The sequence below is a fragment of the Equus caballus genome, chromosome 30 (genome assembly GCF_041296265.1).
Source record: "Equus caballus isolate H_3958 breed thoroughbred chromosome 30, TB-T2T, whole genome shotgun sequence".
Lineage (NCBI taxonomy): Eukaryota > Metazoa > Chordata > Mammalia > Perissodactyla > Equidae > Equus > Equus caballus.
In genome coordinates this window covers 29,933,582-29,939,196 of record NC_091713.1, presented here as the reverse complement: position 1 = coordinate 29,939,196, position 5,615 = coordinate 29,933,582, and the positions used below count along the sequence as shown (strand labels likewise).

The 5,615-nt window shown below is 42.4% G+C and overlaps 1 long non-coding RNA gene across 1 annotated transcript; it reads right to left on the bottom strand.

Moving 5' to 3' along the window:
- Positions 1-539: 539 nt before the first annotated feature.
- On the bottom strand, positions 540-2,473 carry LOC138921543 (uncharacterized). The gene is made up of 2 exons (XR_011434182.1): positions 2,218-2,473; positions 540-1,046 (listed from the first exon to the last, which is right to left on the bottom strand). It is a non-coding gene; the product is annotated as an uncharacterized lncRNA (long non-coding RNA).
- Positions 2,474-5,615: the final 3,142 nt, after the last annotated feature.

Below are 5,615 nucleotides of genomic sequence, written 5' to 3'. Positions count from 1 at the left end.
ATGAAGTGTGTGATATTTGCTGCCTCACCAGATTTAGATTTGAAAATTTAGCACAACCAAGGCTATTTTCTCCTAAGCAATATGTCAGCAATTTGAGAAAATTGCCATGAGAGAAACTACGGTGTTTTGGTTGCAGTTCCACAGTCCAAAAGCTCTTCTTCACCAAGACAAATTAAGGCAAAGAAAATGTAGCTCGCCAAGACTTAAATCTCTTGACTAGAAACTGGTCTGTGTCAGAAAGTGGGAAATGATATTTGTTGCAAAATTGCAAAGTAGTGCTTTATAAATAAATGTAAGCACTGGCTGGCTGACTAGAAACATCAGGTGTTGTGGCTATATAAGGAAAATAGCTAGAGGAGGATGGGGAAAAGATTGGAGAAAATCTAGTTGAGTGTGGAATATAGCGGCCCTTACCTTTGTGCTTAGAAAAAAGATGCTGGAAATTCGTCCTCAGAGGGATAATGGAGAGTTGTAAAGGTGGTGATGCACAACTTTGTGTTGGGTGTCTTTTTAAGTGACAAAAACCCAACTCACACTAGTCAAGTAAAATAGAATTTATTGGCTTATATAACTAGGAAGTCCAAAAGGCGGGCTGGACCCCGTGACTGTAGCCAGGGACTTGAAACATATATTCTTTTGGTTTTGCTTCTCTCTGAGTTTTGGCTTCATTCTGTTGACAAGATCTTGGCACACAGAGGGAAACGTGGATACAGGAAGCTCCAAGGCTATACCCTTCACCTCCTCCAGCATGCTTGTATAAATCCCAGGGAAGAATCCGGTTAGTCCTATTTAGGTCATAAACTCAGCTCTAGCCCAATTACTGAGCCAAGGTGATGGCGTGCTCTTATTGCCCAGCCTGGATCACTGCTCATGCCTGGGGGAGGGTAGCATCATGACTGACAGCCCATCAGGACCAGAGATTGTCGGATGAGGAATTCCCGCAGAGGAAGGGATGCTGACCAGACAAAATCATAGATGGACTTGAAGCTCCTCTTGAGATTTTTAAAAACGTCTTCGTATTCAACACTGAACCTAAAGTTTTGAAACTAAAAACAAAGGCAAATTATGGACAAGCTTTTTCAAATTATCTAGAAATGCTTTGTCCTGAAATTAGAACAAATGAAATAATCAGAACTGAATAAAACTTGAATCAGGTGATGTGCTTTTTCACCTAATTCATATTTTCCCTATAAACTCATTATTAAAAGAGCTTTGCATCAATAAACAGAAATTATGAGATGTAAAATGACCAACACTTTGGAGGAAGATTTAAGTAAGTATGAATGAGACAATTCTCTCATAATGGCGGAATCCATTCTCAATTATTCATTTCTATTTCCACGCTTGAATAGATCTCATGTAATCCATATGATACTGGAAATGAAGTGATCGTTAAACCTTGATGGTGTTGGTTATTAGATTGGGTTCCCTGGAACAGACTCTGAGATGGATGGTTGCATGCAGAAGGTTTATAAGGAAGGGAAGAAGGAAGGCAGGATCAGACAGAGGGAGAAGTTGATCTGCCATGTGATTGCTACTGACATCTCAGCCCATCCTACAGGAGTTCTGGAGCTGGGGGGGCCTTCAAAATTCTCCTAAATTAAAGCAAGGGGGCAGACCTTTGATGGCCTGTGTTGACCAGACATTGGATGCAGGCTGATGGGTGGGGAGAGGGACATAAACTTGGTCACGGCAGCTTCCTTAGCCAAGGGCAGCTCCTAGGAAGATTCTCAGCCATGAGCCATGAGCAGCCAACACTGCCTGGAGCCGGGGGAGTGAGTGCCTCAGTCCTGTGAGAGTGGTACCTAAGTGGTGTGTCACAGCATCCACTACTGAAGGGCGTTTAATGGCACGACACGAGTGTCAGGTATACTTTCATTTTGGACTCCAGGCAAAAACAGTCTTTTTTGGCCAGAGAACCTTTAAAATGTTCCCCATCGTCACAAGGAACAAGGGAACAAAGTGGTCAGAGAATGCAAATTCTGCTTAGAGAAGGCGGTTGCTCAGGAGAGCACAGATAACGAACAAGATCATTCCAGGGCATTACACAGTCACTCCCAGGGTTAATAAGTGAAGACTCATTGCGTAGGGTCTCGAAGCAAGATTAAAATAGCTCAGACCAAATCTTGACAGAACAGCTTGAGGCAAACGAAAAAAGGTTCTCTGACCTCAGAGTCAGTTCCCTTATCCAGACGGCTTAATTGTGATCACCTGTACCTTGGTGAGGAAGAGCTGGGATGATGTCACGTTGTAGGTCACTCAACATAACTGCTGTAACTCAGGTCTCAGTCCTTGCTTCTCCTTAAAAGTCTTCTTAGATGGGTACATTAGGGTCAAAGAGAAGGGTGCTTTCTGTCTGTTTCGTGGTTTCCGTCCAGCAACCGTTTTCCAAATCCTGTTCTCCTCCCACCTCCAGCTCCGCTATCAGCCAAATTTCTCCTCCTCAGTAGTTGCTTCCCAAACCAGTTCTCTTGAGAGGTAGCAGCTCTGTTCCCCTGAGAACCGAAAAGGGGAAAATGTGGGCAAATCGTACTTCCCTTTGCTGCCCTGCCCTTTGTTTTCCATATTAACCATGCAGAAGACTGCTCAGGAATACTAGATTGTACTGACGGGTTGGGCTGATTCATGGAAATTATAGCTTAGGATGAGAAAAACTGTTTCTAAATGTGACTATTCCTCATAGTTCAAAGGAAAAGCACACAAGAAATCGGATCTGCTCTGGAGTAGTTACCTTATAGCTGTCATCAATCCTTTTTCCCCGGGTCTTCAGATTTGGCCTGTTTACAAGAGCATCACCTTCTAAATGTGCCCGTGGTGCTCCATGTCCTTCTTCTCTGTGTGATTTGTGTTACGTTTGGATTTATTTCTATTGTCTATTTTTTTTTTCAAGCTGCACAGATTTCATGTATAGAAGTCAATGAGTTTGGGGGTAGGTATACACTGTGAAACTGCAGCCACTCTCCATGTCCTTCTTAGGTAATTTGATCTTTCCTCGTGAGGGTTGACCTTCTCTGCAGGATTCACCCTTCTCTTCTCAGCAGTATCTTTAGCAAAATCTGAATTAATCTGTTCAGAATGACATGGAGTAGGACTCAAGCAGGACAGTCTTTGGTGGACCTTGGAACTCCAAGTCCTCCGGCCACTTTGGGAATGAGAGGGACTGGACCAGAGACCTTGGTACACCACGACCCTGCAGAACAGGTCAGACACTTGAGACTGGTCCCATTTAAGAGTTCCCCACCAGCCTGAGTCTTCTCTTTACTATTTCACTCATCTGACAAATAACTGTTGAATCAGACACCTCCCTCCCTCACCTCCCCTGCAAAAAAAAAACCAAAACAAAAACCCAGATGCACTGCTTTTAGGACAGACTAAACCTTTAAGAAGGAAGAAAAATATTTTCTTACTGTCCCATAACTTGCAAAGGCAAGTTTCTCCCAAGTATAATTGATATTATACACAGAGTGTTTCATTTACTACTGCCCTGTCCCTCAATTTTGAATAGTGCAAACTTGGATCCAGAAGAAGCTGGGGGCCGGCCTGGTGGCACAGTGGTTAAGTTCGCACGTCCGCTTCTGGGTGGCCCGGGGTTCGCCGGTTCGGATCCTGGGTGCGGACATGGCACCGCTTGGCAAAAGCCATGCTGTGGTAGGTGTCCCACGTATAAAGTAGAGGAAGATGGGCACGGATGTTAGCTCAGAGCCAGTCTTCCTCAGCAAAAAGAGGAGGATTGGCAGTACTTATCTTCCTCAAAAAAAAAAAAAAAAAAAAGAGAGAGAAGGAAGGAAAGAAAAAACTGACCGTTCACTGAGAATTTCATTTTAATCACCATTCCTTTAGCTACGTATTGACAATATAGAAGTTTTGAAAGGAGCTTTTTGCAAGGGCTTGATAAAATTATTTGTTAATCGTTTCCCTTGGGTAATTAGAGGTCAGGAGTGAGGAAGTGGGGTACACAGAGATCTACCTTCATGGATATGTGGTACAAATTTTACATAATTTTATGTAAATTTTAGAGTTGGTTCAGTTATTTTCAATAAATTCTTTTATAACCTTAAGAAATCCTCTACGTATTGATATATATAGATTCCTAAACCAAAGGGACCCCACTTTCTTTAAGATTCGGATGTCCAAACTGGGTAACACTGGCTAAGTAACTCTTATTACGGAATTTTGTCTGGGTGTGCTACACATAACGCTAATTCGCCTGGAAGGAATCTTGGCTTTTAATAAAGAAACATCCCATGTGATTTAGTTAGGTTAGGGTGCTTATTTGAAATAAGATGAGGTGGGGTCCCAGTACGCATGGGGACAGATCTGAGACTTCTGTCTCTGAAGCCGGCACTTATCACTTCTCCCCCGACCTTGGAATAAAATGATTACAAAAGAATAAATTTATTCAGATGTATAGAAGATGAGAGAGTTCAATGAAATTCTGGAAGACAGGAAGTGAACAGAGTTTTCACTGATGTAGCAAGGGAAGCTGCAGCCCAGAATCTCAGAAAAGAAAGGGGTGAGAAGAAAGCTGGTTTGCTTGGCAGAAGCCAGAGAGGGTCAAGGCTCAGAGACGCAAGGTCCCGCGGACAAGCGTTCATAAAAGGGGATGGAATTCTATATGTGAAATAGTCAATGGCTACCATGTGCGTAATGCTGGCACAATTTCCTCTAATCCTCTGTTAGAAGATCAGAAGTTTCTTCTCTAAATAAATTAGACAGCATCGCCCACAAATGACCTCCATGTGGTGTTATGTAGGGACCTTGGTATAATGGCTTGCTCAATGAATTATGATCCTAAAGCAAATTGAGTCAGTTGAAAAATGTCATCCGTATGAACAAAACCTCCAAGTGGCTTATTCGTGCCTTATACCCAAATATGAACAAAGAATAAAGGAGCCCCATGCATTTGAGGTAACGCTCCAACACCCGTGGGAAATAAACCAAATGTCCCTGAGGAAATAATGTGGAAGGAGCAAAAGAGAAACACAAATAAATTCTAATAAGTTTCTTCACAGGAGGGATTAAGAGTGCTGTGAGAAAGGAAATTCAGAGCACAAAAGAGGGCTCTTGGAAATTAAAAATGTTTCTTGGAAATTTAAAAACATACTTCAAAAGAAATGGAAGACAGAAAGTAGAACAAAATGGCTAAGTGAGGGTAGAGGTTTCAGGCAGAGCAATAAGGACTTAAAATTGCTCATGTATGTAAGGGAGAAAGAGCAGACTGGAGATACCCCTGGTTAGTAATATTGGCCATATGGAGGTTTGGGAAGAGGCAGAGTGTCAGGCAGTAGCAGAGAAAGCTGTGGTCACACAGCTGTGTGAATTGCACAAATAATCTAACCTCTTTGTAATTTCTCTTCGGCAAGATGAAGACAATGAGATCATTAAAAAGGCTAAATTATTGCAAACGAGAGCAAGCAGCGCCTGCCTTATAGTAAATGCTCTCTAAATGTTAGCAATTAATGTGACCGGACTCCCTTTCCCATTGGAAAACCAAGCTCTTGGAATAAAAGAATATTAAAAACATACACAGAATTTTACGTCAAGGAGCCCATGCTTCTAGATGAGCCCACACTTAGCTTTCAGACTGTTGCCTGTGCTGTGAGTTAGCAAATCTA